Below are 22,876 nucleotides of genomic sequence, written 5' to 3'. Positions count from 1 at the left end.
AAGTACAAATGTTTTGAAGCATACTTTTCAGCACGCATTGTGAAAAAGTGTCTCCACAGTGGATGACATCCGTGTGTTCCCATTTTGACCCAGTGGTATATTCAGTTACATTTGTGGTGTGTGCAAGATTGCCAAGATTGGTTCATGGACCAGTGGAAATTTGCCACCTGGTCAAATGAATTAAGTTTCTTGTTGCATGTTTTGTCCAGATATGCTGTGGTTCAGGTAAATGGATCCTCAAAACATGCACTGCACCATGGATGCAAGCCAGTGAGGGCAATTTTATGATATGGGGACATTCATCTTGGCTTCCTTGATACCTGTGATAGTAATTGACAGCTGTGAACTCATCAGCTGATACTCGTATAAGAGTTTTCATTTTTCTCCTGTGTTTCCATTATTGCTTGGCAGTTCAGGCTTGGAGATGGCTATGATGGCATGAAACATGCAGCCACATACATTACACATAATAGAGGGTGGAGGGTGTGGCTGTACCTACCAAAGTTTGCATCTCTTGGTGTTTTTAGTTTCGCTGTCTCTGATGTTCCTGTTCAAAATGTAAGACAGCAGCTGAAGTAGGTGTGGGTCAATTTTTACAATTTTCTGCTGAGGCACTCCAATTACTTGGGTCAGTGTTAAGACTCTTTAAGTCCTCCTTGAATTAGTCCTTATAACGCTTCAGAGGAGCACCACAGGGCTTTTTACCTGTGCTCATTTCACTATATAAAATTTGTCAAGGAAGTCATTTACCTCTCATCTGCTGGTCATGTCAAATCCATGTGAATTGGTGACCAATAATGGTGGCTTCTATACTATTCATCTTTACCTTCTCAAGAACTGTAGTGTTTGATATGAAGTCACCCAATTTGATGTTCAAAATGTATCTAAGTTTCTGTTGGTTGAAGCATTCTAGTTTCTTAAGATCACAGCAGTATAGTTTCTAGGTTTCACAGCCATAGATCAGAAATGACAACTGCTCGATACACCATCAGTTTGGTGCATAGTGTCAGACTTTTATTTAGAAAGATCAATTGAATTGGTTTGAACATGTGCAGCATGTGTCCTATTCTCCACATCCTTTACCGACGAGCAGTTAGTTGATAATATACTGCCGAAATAGAGGAAGTGATCTACTTGTTCCAAATGTCTGCTGGAAATAGAGATACTGAGATTCTCAAAGGCAGTTCCAGGGTTTGGCTGTGCTATTACCTGCGTTTTTGAATGTTAATGATCAGGCCAAACCATTTGTATGCAGTATTGAAACAATTTACAGAGAGTTGCAGCTCTGCGGGTGTGAGAGCTGAAGAAGCTTTGTCATCAGTGTACTGTAGTTCAGTTACCTGAGTGATGCTTGTAAACCCATTAAAGTGCAGTCTGGACTGATTAAATAGCCCTCCATCAAATCTGTATTTAAGTTCTACTCCTGCTTTGTTTACAGGCGACGCCTCATAAAGCATGGCTTGTAGGTACAGAGCAAACAACATTGGCATGAGGACACATCCTTGTTTGAGCCCATTAGTAATAGGGAATTTGTCAGATGTTTCATGCTGGTATATCACTTACTCAGACATGTCATCATGGAAAGCTTGAATCAGTTTAACACAAGTGTTCAGGGCAGCCAAAATGTTTTAAGACCTTCCACATAGTTTTTCTGGGCACTGTGGGCTATGTGAATTTTAGTGTAGACTACTTGCATCTCTTCATGCTGTACATCTTCCCTGAAGCCAATAGCCACTTGCAATCTGTGTCAGAAGGCCAGAATCATGCTACAGTGGTTTGAGAAGCACAGTGACGCACTCTAGTTGGTTGCTTGGCCATCAAATCTGATTGGTTTGAATCTCATGGAGCACATCTGTGATGCCATCAGGTGTGAGCTCTAGGCCCACAAACAACCTTTTGTTAATTTACGGGAATTGCATGACCAGTATGTAGACACATGTTTCTAGGTACCTGTTGGAAACTACCATGGATCCCATGCCAAATAGAATCACTACTGTATTGTGTTCCAAAGGTGGACCAATGCACTATTAAACAAGTGGTCACAATGTTTTGAGTCATCAGTGTATACTCTCGTGTAACTGCTGCTTCTGTGGCAATAACTGCAGGGATATCTGATGTCATGACAGCACAATGTGTTCAGAAAAGCTTTAGCTTCTGTACTCAGTATTAGAAGAAATACTGCAGTTATTCATGAAGGAGGTCATTAAAGAAAATAGTTAGTCTCAACAAAAAGTAACAGAAACAACATAAATAAAAACCTTCATGGCAGATTTGTTATTTCAGATATCTTTCAAACTAACTGAATGCTATGAGTGCTCTTAAGTGGTGGACAATAGCCTGTCTCTGAACCATTACCTGAAGCTTGCTGGAAATTCTGTAATAGTTTGGACAGTCTTACCATAGTTTTCAGTATTCCCTGCATTTAAATCGAAAAAGGAATGATAAGTGATAAGGTATAACAGATGTATGGAAAAGGATTTTACAACTTTGAAAACACACATTGATTTTGTTTAATTATAGTCCCAAATACGCTGCTAAGTTGATTGATTTTATTTTTACGAGAGGCCTATTTTGGCCAAATTGGCAACACCAGATTATCTGTAAGTAAATGGTACACAATTTTGGTACATTATTTCTAATTTTATAGTTAGTTATTAAATAATTTCATTATTGTACATTTTCGTGTATTTCTGGTGATCTTGACACCTATGCAACATCAATGGTTATGTTTCCAGGGCTCTTGTGTGTCCAGCCGGATGCGATTGTTGAAGTCCCACGATATTTCGGCAAATAAACTTTCCACTATTGTCAGCTGGTTCTGGCGGAATGGTCTGTCTGCTCATTGTCAGAGTTATTTATCTCCGTCAGCCCGACTGACCGGCTGGACACCCGAGAGCCCTGGAAACATCACATATGCTGGGAAAGCCTCCAATCACATATCAGTGGTTATGTCACTATTTGCTTGTTAATTACATTCCTTTGGTACTAATAATGGTTGGTTATCATCTTAACTGTTTTATTACTTTATGTAGTTGTCAGTTTATGTTCATTATCCCTTTCCACCCTGAACACCTTTTTTTTTTGAAAATGGTGAATAAAGTTGAATTCTCTGTATACTTGGGCATAGTAGACACTGGGAAAAATAATAAAAAAAACTCTTCCATAAAAAATGTAGCGGGAAACAAAGCACAATCGTGAGGGTCAGGTTTTATTTCACCAAAATTATCCTCTGCATTCCTGCTATTTGTTTGATATTATAAGTTACCTGAGGAACAGTTCTGAATAAAAAATTATTCTTTCATTACTTTTATTTATTAGTTATTATAAAAAATGTTACATAGGTTGCAAATCATATTCTGTGGCAAAAAAATTAATAATAAATTTTATTTATTTTATTTTGTAACACAAAATCGTGGTTCAGACTGCTTCACTTTTCGTGAAATAATTTGAAACAATTCTTTCCTTTTGCAAGACATAAGTACTGATTGCATTTTATACTCTTTGTCTTTGTTCTGGAACTGCAGCGCTCATACTTACATGTTCATGGTGACAAAATATCATCCACTGTCGGCCAGTGATCATACCCATCATATCACTTGTCCAAACCTGGTTTCGGATGGGGTTTGTAAACTTTTGCCTTTTGTGGAGGTACTTAACGTATTATCCAATGGTGTTTCAAACTCTTCAGCTCTCCTCTTTCTGTCTGGACTTGACAGAAGAGCCTCAGCTAGAAACATTCTAAATTTCGACAGATCCATAATGTTCTTTTTGGCAGTCTGGTTTTCATGACAGTGCTCTCTGTAGAGAAACCAGCAGTTGACCACTGAAAGGTCTATGAAATGCAGCAAGCACTTGAGTATCCATTTTCTGGTTCTGAACCATGTTCGGTAACACTCAACCTGCTGGTCATGAATATCTACGCCACCCATATTGGCATTGTACTGCTGAATTACAAAAGGGCAGTCAACATCAAGATAGTGACCCTCCTGCTTACACCACCTTTGAACTTTACATTTTGGCTCAATTCCAGCACAGGTGGATCCTGTCACGACCCTCTGACTGTCCTGCCACTCAGTAATTACTACAGCTTCATCTGCTCTAACATATGAATGACACTCTCCTCTTTTCATTCTTCCCACTTTCAAATTAACATTCTTAATTCTGTTTACCATTATTGTGCCAGTAGCCTCAATTCCTTTCTCCTTCAGCTTTGCTAAGAGAGGAATTGTGGTAAAGTACCTATCAAAATAAACAAAACTTCCTTGTGGGAGAGTCTGTGTTAGTCGTAAAATAACAGAAGGGCCTAATCCTAATGACTTATCACCCAGAGGTGTAGTAGCCCCCTGATAAATTTCAAAATCCAACACTATACCTGATGCTGAGGTCATGATAAAGTTTTTAAGACCTACAGGCCTTGGTTTTCCTTTAACATATTGCTTCATTTTGCAACACCCAGTAAAAGGGATCATTTGCTCTTCAATACTGTAGTAGTTAAAGCTACGAGGCAAACTGTGACATCACCTTCTTACTGTGTCGATCACTGGCTGAACTTTCCACAGTCTATTAGTTTTAGCCTCTTCAGGTGGTTTTATAGTATCAACAAAGTGCACATTATTCCTGAGTGCAAGGAACCGGTCTCTAGACATAGTGTCACTAATAGCTGATAAAGAAATAGATTTCTTCCAGTACATGGGTAGCGTAGGATACCTTATGCACCCTATCATTAAATTTGTCCCAAAAAACACCTTCAGTTCATTAGCTGTAGTCCCTAGGGATTTCCTTGTCTTTGCAACACTATACATGTTTGTATATTTTGCTGCCTCTTCAAAAACTTTTCACTGAAATATTCACAGAAATATTCAGCAAGAGTTCCAATTGGTGAAGGACTCTAGAATTAAAAAGAAGACATTTTAGTAAGAAAATGGGTATGATACACGAAATAGGTAACTCAGATCGTATCTCTTTGTCACTGACCTCAACAGCACTGTAATTAATGTATGGTGGGTGAAACTTCTGAACAAAATTTGATCTCCGAAAAAGCAGTGGTCTGACACCTTCTGTGACACTGTGTGAACTCCTGCGCTCTTCAGGAACTTCTTTGGCACTCAAATCATCATCAGACGAGTCATCTGCCTGCTGAATATTTGAAGAAGAAGGAACAAACTCGTCATCTTCATCTGACGAAATACCACTCAAATCCGAAGCCTCTAATTGAGAACCGATTTGATTGTCTGATAAACTTGCATACAATAACGTGAATGTGCAAAAAACTTTCCCATTCAAAACTGCATGAAAAGCAGTAATATAGGGAGGCCAATGACACAATCTAAAACACCCACTCGAGGATGAAGTTACACAGTCAACACCTAACCCACACAATCGTGCTAGTACAAATTCAACGCACAATTACTGTACAAAGATATGAAGTTACTAATAATTATCAATATCACAACTTTGTACACACTATTACAAATAACCAGAGCCAGCAAATCTCCGAAACAATTCAATTCAACTTAATTATGAGCTACTAACCAGGCGCCGGCATAATGCTCACTTCTTGAGCAACTTAAACAACATGTGCTGCAATCTGTTGGCGCCGAATGGCAACATAAACATGAGAAACGCGTAGCGCACAACCTGCACGATCGTTGCAGGTCGGTAGGAAGCAAGGCAAGAGATTCAGTTTGTCATAAAAAAATAAAAACTGAACCCGCAAGATCATTGTGGGTTCGGGTGGAAACGGATATATCAGTATTTTTGTAGCAGCTTATTTGACAGATAATCCAGTGATATTATATGCTTACAGGCAGTTCTGTTTATCATTGTTGGTCTTCTGGTATTAATCTTTACTACAGTTATACTTTTTTTGTTTCTGTACGTCATTTTTTTTTTCTTTTTTAAAATTTCATCTATTTTTTAACTTTTGGTATTATTCACATATTTTGAAGATCCTATTACTTATTTTACTTATTATTTATGTATCCATATAACATTGCTGGATACTGTCATTGTAATCTATTTTTTCAGATGAATTTTGGTATGGGCTGTGGTTAGTCCTGTGCATTTGTTTGTTATAAATGGAATTAAACATTTCTTTCTTGTTATTTTTTTGTGCTATAATTTCTTTTTAATTTTCATAGGTATGTCTTTCTATCTGCTTGTTAACGGGTTTTCCAGTGATGCTTATTGTTACAGTATTGTTTGTTCGGATCTAAATGCTGTTGTGAATCCGTACTAATATTATAAATGCGAAAGTACCTCTGTCTGTTATGCTTTCACGCCCAAACATCTGAACCAATTTTGATAAAATTTGGTATGGAGATAGCCTGAATGATGAGGAAGAACTTAGGCTACTTTAGAAAGTATACAGTACAGCATATTCGTTGATTTGAAGAATATAACACAAAATATGGAGCAATAATTACTCATTGAAAAAACTATTTACTCTTAGACTTTTGAACTTTACCGTTTTTGTGAAAATACTTTTATTGTTATATGTCCTACATAATTCAATTCAGTGTAATGAATATAATGTTTATACAGTCCTCTATGTGTTTAATCCATACTTCCATTAGTCACAACCACATCACATTTTAGCTGTTGAGCATCATGCATCACTCATAACTTCTTTGTTGCAGTAAAATTTGTATGAATCAAACAGTGGAAAATCCAGGATAGAATGTAACAATATTAGAGAAGGAAAGTTGCTACTCACCATATAGCGGAGATACAGAGCCGCGATAGGCACAACAAAAAGATTCACACAGTTATAGCTTTCGACCATTAAGGCATTTGTCAGCAATAGACACACATACACACATGCACACACACACACTCATCAAACTCAACTTGCACACACATCTGCAGTCTGACAACTGGAACCACACTGTCAGCAGAAGCACCAGTGCATGATGGGGGTGGTTACTGGGTGGGGGTAAGGAGGAGGCTGGGGTGGGGAAGGTGAGGGATAGTATGGTGGGGGTGGTGGACAGTTGAAGTGCTGCAGTTTAGACAGAGGGCAGGAGTGAGAAAGGGGGGGGGGGGGGTAAGTAGTGATAAAATAAACCTCTAGTCATGCTCTGAAATGAGAAATGTCCTGCCCACTAACCTTCCCACCCCTCCTACAGTGACATTCCGCTGTCCACCAAACCTACACTATATACTCATCCATCCTTACACAACCACTGCTCCCAATCCCTTACCTCATGGCTCATACCCCTGTAGTAGACCTAGATGCGAGGCCTGTCCCATACATCCTCCTGCCACCACCTACTCCAGTCTGGTCACTAACATTACCTATCCCATAAAAGGCAGGGCTACCTGTGAAAGCAGTCGTGATTTACAAGCTAAGCTGCAACCACTGTGCTGCATTCTATGTAGGCATGACAACCAACAAGCTGTCTGTCTGCATGTATAGCTACTGAGAAACTGTGGCCAAAAAACAAGTGGACCACTCTGTTGCTGAACATGGTGCCAAACATGATATCCCTCATCTCAGTGACTGCTTCACAGCCTGTGCCATAAGGATCCTTCCCACAAACACCAGCTTTTCTGAATTGCGCACTTGGGAACTTTCCCTGCAATACATTCTACGTTCCCGTAACCCTCCTGGCCCCAACTTTCGTTAGTCACTGTCCTCACCCATCCAGCCCCCTCCCTGTTACCCTGTTCCCATTCCAGCACTACACAGCCATCATTTCACTGCCACACCCAGTCTTTTAATTTCTTTTTGTTTCTCTCCTTTCCACTACTTACCACCCCCCCTCCCCTTCCACCATCTCTCCTGCCCTCCATCTAAACTGCAACACTTCAACTGTCCACCACCCCCACCATACTATCCCTCCCCCTCCCCACCACGGCCTCTTTCTCACCCCCACCCAGTCGCCACTCTCATCATGCACTGATGCTGCTGCTCGCAGTGCGGTTTCGGTTCTCTGAGACTGCAGACGTGTGTGTGTGTGTGTGTGTGTGTGTGTGTGTGTGTGTGTCTATTACTGATAAAGACCTTAATGGCTGAAAGCTATAATTGTGTGAATCTTTTTGTTGTGCCTATCACGACTCAGCATCTCTGCTATATGGTGAGTAGCAACTTTCCTTCGCTAAAATTGTTAAAATTTGTATGAACAGCTTGTAGTCATGCTGTTACGGTTGCTGTATCACACTCATGGATTTCCAGGTTCAGTTCCCTCCCAGATCGGTTTTTTCCTGCTCGCGTCAGAATGTGTGCATTGTCCGCATCATCATTTTATCGTCATTGATGTGCAAGTCATCGAAGTGGCATCAAATAAAAAAACTTACACCAAGTTCCCAAACATCCAAAGCAAGGTCTCCTAGCCAATAAATCCATATGCACACCTAATTTCATTTTGTGGATATGCAAGCATAGCCATGGGTAACGGCTAGAATACAAAAACTACACAATCCTCCATCGTGTTTAATTCATGCCAATCCATACTTCGATACTAATATTATAAATTTGAAAGTAACTCTTGTTATGTTTTGACGATTAAATCGCTGAACTGATATCCATGAAATTTGGCGTGAGATAGTTTGAACCCAGATGAAGAAGACAATTTACTATCCAAAATGTTTAGTACATCATATTTATTAATTTGAAGAATATAATGCTAAACATGGAACAATAATTACTCTTTGAAAAAGCTCTTTACTCTTTCGCTTTTGAACTTTATTATATTTTTGAAAATACTTCTATTGATTGGTATGTTGTATATAATACAATTCCACATAATCAGTACAATGCTTGTTCAATTCCCGATGTTTTTAATCCATACTTCCATACTAATACCAGTATTATTAATTGAGAAAGTAACTCACTCTGTTACGTTCTCACAAGTCTACTGCTGAACAGATTCTGATGGTATTTTGTATGGAGGTAGCTTGAATACTGAGGAAGATAATAGGCTACTTTGTAAAGTTGTGTTTTTGAGTATTATTAACATTTTAAAATATGATATATGTGTGTGGTGTGCAGACTGACACTATGGTTAGTGACTATTAGTGTATATAGATTGTTTTGTGACAGTGCAAATCCATTGTTGTTGTGCATGTGGCTTGTAATATTGAGTTCCTACACCACTTGGCCAAGCTGGAGAGTTTTGGTGGAGATACAACAATAAAATTGGATTGTATGCCCGAGAACCATATTTAAAATTATTACTATAAGCCTCGCAAACATAAGTCTGATTTAGCGCTTAGTTCTAAGAGAACTGAAGCTGCAAATCCAACAAACCTTCGACCAATCTCATGCCCACTGGAACTTTGATGCAGAACGTCATTCAGCCTAAGAGCTATAGAGTAGAACAGTCACAAGCCCGTTGAATTTTAGATGCTGAGCATCATATATATCTTATAGCTTCCGAGACACTTGAAGACTCAGAACAGTGGTGTTATTTAAAGGATGTATGACAGACAGAGAGATGTACCTTTACGTGTGGAATGAGGGAGACTTTTGGTGAGGATGCATTTCATTATGATCTATTAACTGTCTACGTTAATCATAAATTAGTCATCACGGTGGGATAGATTAAAACTGTAGCACCATAACACATTAAAATGGATGAGAGAAAAGGTTGGTGTGTGTTGCTCCGGTGGCAAAATCTCACATCCGTACTGTATGAACCAGAGAAACTCCTAAAAATGCTATTTCTGCACGAATGCAATGAATTGAGGCATTTTTAAATACAATTAGAAAACATAACACATGATTTCAAATGAGACATAAATAAAATAATAGAAACACATTCGTTATGTACCTACGTAGCGGCGCTGCATTCGTTGTTTATACATGAATCTCTACACCACTACATACACAGACATATCGCAAAATTCCTAGCTTATTTACTCACCCTCACTTATCATAACAAAAGTACTGATATCCAAGCGTAGCAGTGGGTAAGAGATAGTTTAGCTATAGTTAGAGACACCTGTGTGTGGTGAAAATTTTTGCCTGATCTCATCATTTTTAAAGAGCTATTTTGGCAGATTTTTTCCGATTTTTGTGTCATTTTGTCAATAATTTTGTTAAATTTTATTTCAAGTTTTCAGCAATAAAAGCTAAATAAAAAATAACATAGTATATTTGTTGTGAAACATCTTTCATTTAGGTAAATATTCCACAAAACTCTCAGAAAGACTAGGAATAAGAATAAGAATCTTTATTAGCCGTTCAGTATTTTCTTATACAATGGACTTCGTCAACATGTTCAATTATAGTATAAAGATGGTTATATTCTCATAACAATGTATATATAAATCATATGAATGTTAGTGTAGTACAATAGCACACATTTGGAATTTTATATATTGTTAATTTTACAATAAAAAAGGAAACATTATACAAATTTATATTAAGCGGGGAGTATTCGTGTTGATGACATTATGTCATTATCATATACATGTTGATAACACTATGTCATTATCCTAAGATATTGATACAAATATAGAGCACTCGAAATAGGTCTATTATGCCTATATGTTAGATATTGTTTTTCCAAATTTAGGTCCTACTACAGGCAGAGGTACCTTTCTCTATGTTAAAACAGCAAATCTGCCATATTACAATCTTTATATTCATCAACTGACTAAAATGCTTTACCTTTGAGCCATTGACCCAATGTTGTCTTAAATTTATTTTTAGATACTGTTTGTCCAATTTTAGGGAGCATATTAAACAGTTTGAGGCCTACATATTTATAACTATTATGTATCTTGGACAATTTAGAGCAGGCTGTTCCAGCTTGTTGGCTCCGTTGTGAGTGCTCTCTGCTCCAGGGAGCCGTGTCGCTCGCTGTGACCATTCAAGTGGGTCGGCACGTGGCACGGCTGGCTGAGGCAGGCGGCAAGGCAAGTGCTTTGATGTGCCAGCTGCGTCTTACAAGATCGACAACCTCATACTCTTAGCTGCTAAGACGTGGTGACATGCTACACCAGGAAATATTATGTTCAGGAAATAAATAAGAAACAACTGTTTCACAAGAAATTGCACACTACATTTATTGGGCCTCTCTAGCTTGACATTTTCTTTTCATTAAAAGATCGGAAATATCGGGCCTCAAAGTGTTCGCAGTGTTAATGCGGTGGATGGCCTTCATTGTTGCATCCTGAAGAAATGATCGTTCCTTACTTTTTACTCTTGATTGCTGAGAAAAGCTGCTCAGAACAATACGTAGATCCAAACATGCACATGATCTGAGCGGCATTGTTGTGAAGCTTGGGAAATGTTTTTGCTGTAATGAACGATACCATTGTGACAAATCCAACGTGTTGCAGTACCTCTCTTTCAACAAAGTTGAATCTTGCAAATCAATAATCTCCAATTGAAGTGACAATGACAAGTCGTCGGGGGAAACTGAAAAAGGAGTGCTCAACACCTTAAGTTCCATTTCCAAACTAGTGAGGTCTCGGAATTGTGTTTCAAATGACATGATGAGCTGCTTTAACTTTGCTTGGTAATCGCCGAAAGTAGTACCTTCAGGTAGTTTTAAAGAACCAAGATGATTGAAGAACGTTAAATGTCCGTTACTCCTCTGCCTCTCAAATAAATGTAACTTTTCTGTGAATGCTTTGATCTGTTTGTGCATGTCAACGATTAGCTGCCCTTTCCCCTGCAATGACAGATTTAAATTATTCAGATGCATAGTTTTTTCAGATAGGATCACCAGGTCTGATATCCATTTTATATCTTTCAGACAATGCATTTCTTCGCCTTTCATTTCGAGAAAAAGGGATACTTCCTCACAAATGGCAAAGAAAACATCAAGAACTTTTCCCCGACTCAGCCAACGAACTGTACTGTGGTAAGGTATATCCCCATACTCCGCTTCCATATCTTTCAGGAATCCTTTGAATTGGCGAAGATTCATACCGTGACGCCGCACAAAATTCACACACTTCACGACATCTTTCATTACACCACCTAGCTCTACTGTTTCAGCACACAGTGCCTCTTGGTGAATAAAACAATGAAGAGTCAACGTGTCTTCCCCAAATTCGTCCCCGAGTTTATTTTTCAAACGAGAAGCAAAACCTTGGTGATGCCCGATCATTTGTGGTGCACCGTGTGTCGCTACAGAATGGAGCTTATCCCACGGCAAATTCATATTGTCCACTGATTCACAAACAGCTTCAAAAATGTCACGTCCTGTTGCGGTGTAATCAAGTGGTACCACATCCAAGAGTTCTTCAGTTACTTACAGCTCTATGTCGACACCACGCACAAAGACTGCAAGCTGAGTACAGTCCGATATGTCAATGCTTTCGTCAAGCGCTAGCGAAAATGCAACAAAGCTCTCCGCCTTTTTCCTGAGCTGTGTCTCTAAATTCGCTGCCATGTCTAGTATTCAATGAGACATTGTTTGCTTCGACAGGCAAACCCCTTCTATTGCCTGCACCTCCCTTGGAAACAAACATTCTGCAACTGCTACCATGCGCGATTTTACGAGTGGTCCCACCGAAATCGGTTTGTCACTCGTCGCAATGATGTGAGCAACCCTGTAGCTTGCTCGAATTGCAGATTCAGTAGTGTTTTTTCCGCTCTCATTCACCTGAAAATTATAAACGCATTACAGAACACGAACTATGTTGCATGTTTTGATACCCTCCGTATTACGAAACCGTTTTCAGACTTAGGTCTCCGGGTATGTTGTTCATAAGCCTGGCTACCAGTTCTCTGTGTGCAACGCCTTCTACCTGATCGTAGTTCGCTGCGTGAAGATGTGTATAATATCGTATATTGTACCTCGTCACTGAATTAAATACTTTATAACATACAAGATACTGTGGACGACCATCCCTGTCAATGAATAGAAAGGTATCTTCCAGTAGAGGTACAGGGCTCCCACGGCTAGTCGTAGCTGTCATTGAACACGGATTATTGCGTCAGTTGCGACTGCATGCGGCCAGGGGGCAGTGATTCGCTTTCCCCCTCCACGCGCACTCCGAGCTGCCGCAGTGAGTGCTCCGGAACGCTCCGGCTCCCTGGAGCTCGGTTGGAACAGCCTGATCTAGAGTATGGCAGATCAATTGTGTGGTTTCGTCTTGTATTATGGGTGTGGATAGGTGACCTAAGGAGATATTGAGCTATGTTTTCTTTTACGTTTAATAAGCAAACAAGGAAATGTCATGATGTTAAGTTTTTTGAAATGTTCCCTGCATGTATCCCTAGGAGATAAACCCACTATACATCGAAGAGCCTTTTTTTTTTGCCATCTAAAAATTGATACTGAATTAGGAGAATTTCCCCAGAGCAGAATACCATATGAAAGATGGGGGTGGATATAAGCAAAATATGAATGCAGCAGTAAGTTTTGGCTGACATTATTCCTAAGCTTATAAAATAGGAACATAGCACATGCAAGTTTAGAACAGACGTATGTGATATGTTTATCCCAGCTAAGTTTCTGGTCAATCATCATTCCTAACAGTTTAACAGACTTATTTTCTTTGTTTGATACCTTCAAATTAAAGAATATTTCCTCAGTTTTTATTTCATTTATGTATAGGGAGTTTGCACTAAACCAATGAACTGATATTTCAAATATTATATTATTTTTTTCTCGTACAGATTCAAGAGTCTGTCCTGAATTGATAAAAGTTGTATCGTCTGCATAGAGGACTGTTTTACAAGATAAATACTGTGGCATATCATTAACATACACTACAAACAGAAAGGGCCCAAGTATGGAGCCCTGTGGCACACCCCTCTTTATTGTTTGTGGGTTTGACAGCTGCCCATTTACACTAACAAATTGTACTCTGTTGCTTAAGTAGGATTCTAATAATTTCAGAGTGTCCTCTTCCATGCTGTAGTGTCTTAATTTCATGATCAAAGCACTGTCAGATACAGTGTCAAATGCCTTACTCAGGTCTAGGAGAGTAGCACAAGAGATTAATTTATTTTCAAAGCCGTCATACATATCACTAACAATATTTTCATCCGCTTTAACTGTGGATAGTTTAGACCTGAATCCATACTGTGAGTTACTTAACAAGTTATTCCCCTCAAAATAGTGATTCATTTGTTGGTGAACACAGTCTTCGATTATTTTAGATATTATTGGGATTAATGAGATAGGGCGATAGTTACTCGGATTTGATTTATCTCCTTTTGTAAATATGGGAATAGTTACTGCTATTTCCAAACAGTCGGGAACAATCCCTTGCTGTAATATACGGTTAATGAGAGTGGTTAGAGGGGACAGAAGATCCCTTGATATCTTCTTTATGACAAAATTTGACAGACCATAGAAGTCCTCTGCTCTGGAACTACTTAGTTTGCCTATTGCTTTGCTAACATCATTTCAGTTACTGTTGCCCAGCAGAATTTATGAACCACATTCTTATTTGAACCTAAAAGAGGATACTATGACTTCCACATTACTGGGAGGCACAGTTGTTCTCGTGTCAGAAATTATATTACAAAATGTTGAAAATAACTTCTCACTATCTACATCACTGACTGGGTTCCACAAAGCCTTCATTGCAGAATCCACAAAATGGCCGTGCTCTGATTTCAGGGAATGGAGAATAGCAATCACATCAACATCTTTACCTGCTCTACAACAACAACTAGCAACTAAATCCCTAAACACTGTGTATGGTACTAGGTATTCTGACATTGAAAGTACTTGTAGAATGGTAAACTGCTTCATTAGCTGAGAGATTTCAGCACTATCTAATCACTTCTCATTATGTTTCTTGGGTCAAACAATTTGACGATAGAAGAATGGCAGTCTTTCCTGTGTCACACTCCATTAAGTGGGTCAGTTTCATCAGGTTTGCTCTACCCACAAATTTTGCCATGGATGTTAAATGTGCTTGCATTTGCTTTGGCAGTTTGTAGTGTATGTGAGGTTGTCTCGAAAAAAATGTGTCCTCTAGTAATTTAAAGCTCTTTAAAAGGGCACAAAGTTTAGATAGTAGATCATGAATCAGTGGTATCTTGGTGCTCTCTAATGTCAGCAGCAAATTGCTCAACAAGAAAAATAACTAGGCACTCAATTTCTTTTCTTTGTTAGAGGTCAAGGCTTTAAAATAGTACAAAGCAACACTATTGTCTTAAACAGTTTCAGTGAATTCTACTATATCATTTAGATATTCTCCAAGGTACTGAAACCACAAGTTCCACTTGGTGATGACAGTAATAGGGAAAAGTTTATCTTTTGTGTGTTCACCTTCATATTTCTGAAAGAACTGAATGTATATGTTGTTCCTCTTTAAGCTATTAAAGAAGACGTGTTTTGCCTTTATTACACAATGGTTCAAATCACCGAGTTCCATGGCCCACATATTGCCCAACAAATTTAATTTAAGGGTCCAGCATTGTGTGTGTACTACCCCTTCTGAAAGTAAAACCCAAATTGCATTTATACACTTGCCCACATAATGGGCTGAATGTGAAGTTATAGAAACTACAATTTGGTACTGAATTTCAAGTTTCAGAATTACCTGAACTGTACCAGCACCACAACTAAGTATTTTCATCAGAACCATGAACACACACTGTCCTTTTGTGTTTGTTGTTTCATCACAAAGAATTGAAACACTCTCATTTTTTCACAGCTTCTTTTAATCTTTCCTCCTCCTCCTCCTCCTCCTCCTCCTCCACCTCCTCAATGATTCAGGTTACAGAATCTTCCCACTATCTTCCAGCTAAGGGCAAGACTACAGCACTTTAAAAATGTCAGTAGACCTGATAGTAGAATAATATTTAACACCATTTAAGGAATTAAATTATTAACTTCCTTGTCTTTAATATGAATGACAGATCCAGCATGCATTACCTGTGCTAAACATCATTGAATGAGAAAAAGATTATAATGTCACAGTTACTTATTTTCCATGGGTTACTGAAATCGAATTGAAAAACTTCTGCAGATATTCAATCATTATTTGTGCTGCATGTATTGTGCATGCAACTACATTTGTGTTCAGTGATTTCAGCTCACTAGTCTACATATTTTGCCACACCTATTAACCAAAAAAGTTATTAGTGTACTGCATATGGAAAGCGTATTCAGTTCAATTCAAATTGCATGTAAATGTAGTAAGTGATATTACACAGAGTTAAGGCTATTTGTTCAACTGTGGGGCTTCCGATTGCCAATGTAGTGACTATGCGGTATTCACGAGTCATTGCAGCCAACTCGCACACATGTGAATAGAGGGTTGCCAACTTCGATCCATCATCCCAAAAATTTTATGTTGTAAACATTATAAAAGCCTGACATGACAGTTTGGTTAGGTTGAGTAGATCACTCTGTTTCTACATTTTAAAATTCATGCCGTGTGACAGTTGGCAGCACAAAAAAGTGTATATTGCTGATTCACAAGGTGTCAGTCTCATTCTTGCTATAAAAGGAAGGGTAGTTTTTGGGGTAGGATGGTGGAATCTCGGCAAGTGTGAAAAAATTATCTTCACTTCCAGTTACATTTTGTTACACAAAACAATGTCTGTCTATTTTTAATAACAGTAAGGCCCGCAATTGAGCTGGCACCAATGTAAGTTGAATTCACATTTCTTCCCCTCCAAAAATGTGTAATATTACACAAACCTGGTATGTATTTGTACAGCCATTCTCTCCGTTCGGTTGATCAACTTTTTCCAATGGTGTATTAGCCTTGAGGAAAGATCGACTTATTGATAAAATAAATTTTTCTTTATCAGTTTTTACTCATTTTGCTACTGCGCTGATGTCTATGAGAGTAATTTATCTTTTGACACCTATTGCTGTTGGTACCTTCTCCTTGTTCTTCTTATGGAAAGGACTGGTATTAATATGTTTGAGGCATGTGTTCTTTTTCTGGCCCTCAATTAGCATATTGCAGTATTTGCACATAAGTATCTTTGCAGTTTTGTCAAAAAATGTAAAATCTTTCTGATGAAAATTCTTTTTCTCAAGCAAAAACTGTTGCTACCTTATTAATATAGTGAAGTACAAAAACAAATCACAGAATATCAGAGTGAATGCACTGGCAGTTGGCAACAATTTTTCACATACAATACACGGCTACATCAAATAATGAGCCAGACATTGTTGAATATCATCCTTCCCTGTGCAGGAAATGAACTTAGCTATACTTGTTATGATGTCAGATATAGATATATGGGTGATTCGGGAGGAACGTCACATAATTTGTGAAGTGATTCTACATGTGGGGGGAGGTGGAGGGGGGGGGGGGGGGAGTTCAGTGAATATGTGTCTGATTTTCAGTTGTTACGGGAATGGAGATTACATACATCCATGAATGAATATGAAGACAAATGTGAATATTACTTAGCAAAATGCTGTGTAGGTGCTGTGACTATTATTTAATTGAGCAAATCCATTGTGTCCGTGAATACCAACATGCCACCTACATTCGTACATTCATCCATGTAGAATATGTAGAGATGTTGTTTGTTTACGGTTAGCATAATGGCAGTCCCTATGCAGCTGTGACAGAATACAAGAGATATTTCCCTGATCGATGAACCCCCTGTGCCAGGGTATTTTCCAGGGTTTTTCAAATATCACTTGGGTGTGGAACACTACCCAGTGTACAAGTAACATCAGAACGTGAGGCCATCCAGTCAGTTGAGGAAAGAGAAGACGTTATTGGAATGGTACAGTGAAGTCCCACTAACAGTACACTGCGCTTTAGCTGTCAGCTTGATATTCCACAAATGCGAGTGTGGTGTACATTATGTTCGGAGGGTTTGTACCCATTCCATGTGCAGCCTGAGCAACATCTGTGTCCAGGTGACTCAGTAAGTAAACAACAGCTATGTGAATGGTACTGTACAAAGAGATATCAGCAATACACTTTATTTACAGATGAGGCTACATTTACATGCAGAAGTATCAGGAACACCAGCAATTCTCATACATGGGCAATGGAGAATCCACATGACATTAGGGAAACAAGATTCAAAGTTATACAATGGAAAATCCAGGCTGGAATATAACAATATTATGACTACGTCTTGTCTTGTTCTGAAATGAGAAATGTCCTGCCCACTTTCCTTCCACCATTCACTGAACTTGCATGCCCTGTAATAGATCTAGATTTAAGACCTGTCCTGTGAATCTTCCAACCACCAACTACTCCAGTCCAGTCACTAACATCACCTATCCCATCAGAGGCAGAGCTACCTGTGAAACCAGTCATGTAATCTACAAGCTAAGTTGCAACCACTGTGCTGCATTCTATGTGGGTATGACAACCATCAACATGTCTGTCCGTATGAATGGCCACTGACAAACTGTGGCCAAGAAACAAGTGGACCACCTTCTTGCTGAACATGCTGCCAAACATGAACTCCTACATATCAATGACTGCTTCACAGCTTGTGCCATATGGATCCTTCCCACCAACACCAGCTTTTCTGAATTGCACAGATGGGAACTTTTCCTGCAATACATCCTATTTTCCCGTAACCCTCCTGTCCTCAACCTTCGTTAGTCATTGTCCTCACCCATCCATCCCCTTGTCTGTTCCCATTCCAGCACTACACTGCCCTCATTTCACCATCGCACCCAGTCTTTTTACTTCTCTCCTTTTCCACTACCCCCTCCCCTCGACCCCTCCCCTGCCCTCCATCTAATCTGCAGCTCTTCACTATCTGCCACCCCTACCCTATTATCTTTCCCCCGCCCCAGCTTCCTCCTTACCCCCACCCAGTTGCCACTTCCATCATGCACTGGTGCTGCTGCTTGCAGTGTGGTTGTAGCTGCCTGAGACTGCAGTAATTTGTGTGAGTTTTGTGTGTGTGTGTGTGTGTGTGTGTGTGTGTGTGTGTGTGTGTGTGAGAGAGAGAGATCTGTTTTTGATTAAGGCCTTACTGGCCAAAAGCTTTATTTGTGACAGTCTTTTTGTTGTGCCTATCTGCAACTCAGCATCTCCACTATATGGAGGGTAGCAGCTTTCCTTTTCATTATAAGATTCAAAGTAAGGTTCTCAGTAAAGGTCTGGTGTCATATGATTGATGACCTGTTGATAAGCCATGTGTTCCTGCCAAATCACATGACAGCTGTAGCATATGCACATTGCCTACAAGACCTACTTGCACGGACATGAGATTAGAAAAATGACAGCAAATGTACCTGCATCATAATGGATTACTGATTCACTATACCAGACAAGTATCCCAGTATCTGAATAACACTTTTCCTCAACACTGGATTGGCTGTGGAAGACCCATTAACTGGCCTTCTGGATCACTCGACCTAACCACAATTAGACTTCTGTTTATGGAGCTGTTTAAAGGGGGATGTGTATGCTACAAAGGTGGACACACGTGAAGAAATTGCCACTTGCATCACAGACGCTGTTGCCCACATTAAAGCCCACCGAGATGATGTTCATCTACATCTACATGACTACTCTGCAATTCACATTTAAGTGCTTGGCAGAGGGTTCATCGAACCACAATCGTACTATCTCTCTACCATTCCACTCCCGAACAGCGCGCGGGAAAAACGAACACCTTAACCTTTCTGTTCGAGCTCTGATTTCTCTTATTTTATTTTGATGATCATTCCTACCTATGTAGGTTGGGCTCAACAAAATATTTTCGCATTCAGAAGAGAAAGTTGGTGATTGAAATTTCGTAAATAGATCTCACCGCGACGAAAAACGTCTTTGCTTTAATGACTTCCATTCCAATTCACGTATCATATCTGCCACACTCTCTCCCCTATTACGTGATAATACGAAACGAGCTGCCCTTTTTTGTACCCTTTCGATGTCCTCCGTCAATCCCACCTGGTAAGGATCCCACACTGCGCAGCAATATTCTAACAGAGGACGAACGAGTGTAGTATAAGCTGTCTCTTTAGTGGACTTGTTGCATCTTCTAAGTGTCCTGCCAATGAAATGCAGCCTTTGGCTCGCCTTCCCCACAATATTATCTATGTGGTCTTTCCAACTGAAGTTGTTCATAATTTTAACATCCAGGTACTTAGTTGAATTGACAGCCTTGAGAATTGTACTATTTATCAAGTAATCGAATTCCAACGGATTTCTTTTGGAACTCATGTGGATCACCTCACACTTTTCGTTATTTATCGTCAACTGCCACATGCCACACCATACAGCAATCATTTCTAAATCGCTTTGCAACTGATACTGGTCTTCGGATGACCTTACTAGACGGTAAACTACAGCATCATCTGTGAACAACCTAAGAGAACTGCTCAGATTGTCACCCAGGTCATTTATATAGATCAGGAACAGCAGAGGTCCCAGGACTCTTCCCTGGGGAACACCTGATATCGCTTCAGTTTTACTCGATGATTTGCCGTCTATTACTACGAACTGCAACCTTCCTGACAGGAAATCATGAATCCAGTCGCACAACTGAGACGATACCCCATAGGCCCGCAGCTTGATTAGAAGTCTCTTGTGAGGAACGGTGTCAAAAGCTTTCCGGAAATCTTGAAATACGGAATCAACTTGAGATCCCCTGTCGATAGCAGCCATTACTTCGTGCGAATAAAGAGCTAGCTGCGTTGCACAAGAATGATGTTTTCTGAAACCATGCTGATTATGTATCAATAGATCGTTCCCTTCGAGGTGATTCATAATGTTTGAATACAGTATATGCTCCAAAACCCTACTGCAAACCGACGTCAATGAAATAGGTCTGTAGTTCGATGGATTACTCCTACTACCCTTCTTAAACACTGGGGCGTCCTGCGCAATTTTCCAATCTGTAGGTACAGATCTATCGGTGAGCGAGCGGTTGTATATGATTGCTAAGTAGGGAGCTATTGTATCAGCGTAATCTGAAAGGAATCTAATCGGTATACAATCTGGACCTGAAGACTTGCCCGTATCAAGCGATTTGAGTTGCTTCGCAACCCCTAAGGTATCTACTTCTAAGAAACTCATGCTAGCAGCTGTTTGTGTTTCAAATTCTGGAATATTCCTTCTGTCTTCCCTGGTGAAGGAATTTCGGAAAACTGCGTTCAATGTACAACACAGCATACCCTCCAACACATTTGACAAGTACATTGAGATGGCTTGGGGACTTCTTTAACACCTCTTGTAGGATGAATCAGTCATCGGTTCCACCATTGTTCTGCCCACCACAGTGCCTACATAGCATTTCAGTAAGTAATATTCACACTTTTCTTCATATCATTCGTGGATATGTGATAGTCTTCAACCCACTCCAGTTCCATAATAATTGAAAATTGTACACATATTTATAGGACTTTCACATGCAGAATCACATCACAAATTATGTGACATTCCTTCTGAATCACCTTGTATATCAAAGTGGTGTAGACTCCATTGTTATTGATATCCAGAGTTCATTGCCATCACTGAAATCGAATTTCTACTGTTAACCTCAGCTTCAGATGGTGTAATTCCACACAATGTCGTTTAATATTTTGTTATTTTGCTTTAAGGTAAATAGCTTTGCATTTTTAACAAAATTTGTAAAATTTCATGATTTCATGCTTTTTGAAAAACGGGTGCCTCTAGCTATGATGTAACCTCTAGTAGTCTCATATCTTTTATTTATTTATTTATTTATTTATCTATCCATTGTCCTCATGCATAATTTTAAAAAAGTTTTCAATGCTTTGTTTCTGTTTCAGGTCAGTTTGCTCATTTAGTGTTTTCTGTGGGTATTAATGTGTATGTAGACAGATATCTCTCTCTTCCAGAATGTTCATTAGTGGTCCTTTTGGTGTTATATGTAAAATTTAAGTATCTTGTTCTGCATTATTTACTGTGTGCTGTTCGGTCTTTAGGTGGTGGGAAAAAGTAAATGGATTGTTGTCACTTTCTTTAACATGCCCTTGGTATCGAATGGTGAGGTGTCTACTCATCTTGATATGTGCAATATTTATTTCAGTCTTTGCATTCACAGCAAGATATAGATTCCAAGAAACAATACCATAACCATATAGCACCAATGGAAAACCTGTCAAAAAGCAGATAGAAAGACACAACTATGAAAATTAATTTAAAAAATATAGCCCAAAAATAACCAGATAGAAATGTTTAATTACATTTATAATTGCATACAAACAAATGTGGGACTAAAGACTGACTATAACGATATTTGTGTATGAAAAAAGATTACAGTCACAGTTTCCAGCGATGTCATATGGATAAGCAAATAATAAGTAAAATAAATAATAACTAAGAAAATATATGCAGTTATAAAAAGGAAAATATATTGATGTACGTTTAACACATGGAAAAAGAAAAAGTAGCAGTGATCAACAGCTACATAACAGCAGTGACAAACAGAACTGCCTGTAATCACACAATATCACTGTGTCAAATAAGATGTCATGAAAATACTGATATAAAGAATATAATCTGATAACTACATAAACTAATAAGTTGATAAGATGATCAACCATTACTATGAACAAAGGAATGTAATTAACAAGCAAATAGACAGTGACACAACTACTGTTATCACATGGATGTCAAAAACCATCAGACTTATGTAAAGCGGAGATGCTGAGTTGCCGATAGGCACAACTAAAAGAATATCACAAAATAAATGCCGAGTGAGGTGGCACACTGGACTCGCATTTGGGAGAACAGTGCAAACCTTCATCTGGCCATCCTGATTTAGGTTTTCCATTATTTCCCTAAATTGCTTCAGTCAAATGTTTGGATTGTTCCTTTGAAAGGGCACAGCCTACTTCCTACCCCATCCTTCCCTGCTCCGATGGGACTGATGACCTCGATATTTGGTCTCCTCCCCCAAACTAACCACAAAATAAGCTTTTGGCCAACAAGGCCTTTGTCAAAAATAGGCAAAACACACACACACACACACACACACACACACACACACACACACACCACACAAAATTGCAGCTCATATACACATGACCACAGT

General features: G+C 39.1%; 1 protein-coding gene across 2 annotated transcripts in view; it reads left to right on the top strand.

Moving 5' to 3' along the window:
- The window catches only part of LOC124795145 (major facilitator superfamily domain-containing protein 6), a 142,171-nt gene that overhangs the window by 59,681 nt on the left and 59,614 nt on the right, over nucleotides 1–22,876 (top strand). The window lies entirely within an intron of this gene.

This window comes from Schistocerca piceifrons, chromosome 4 (genome assembly GCF_021461385.2).
Source record: "Schistocerca piceifrons isolate TAMUIC-IGC-003096 chromosome 4, iqSchPice1.1, whole genome shotgun sequence".
NCBI classification, from domain to species: domain Eukaryota; kingdom Metazoa; phylum Arthropoda; class Insecta; order Orthoptera; family Acrididae; genus Schistocerca; species Schistocerca piceifrons.
Note: the sequence above shows the minus strand (reverse complement) of the source record. Positions and strands in the feature narration are given on the sequence as shown.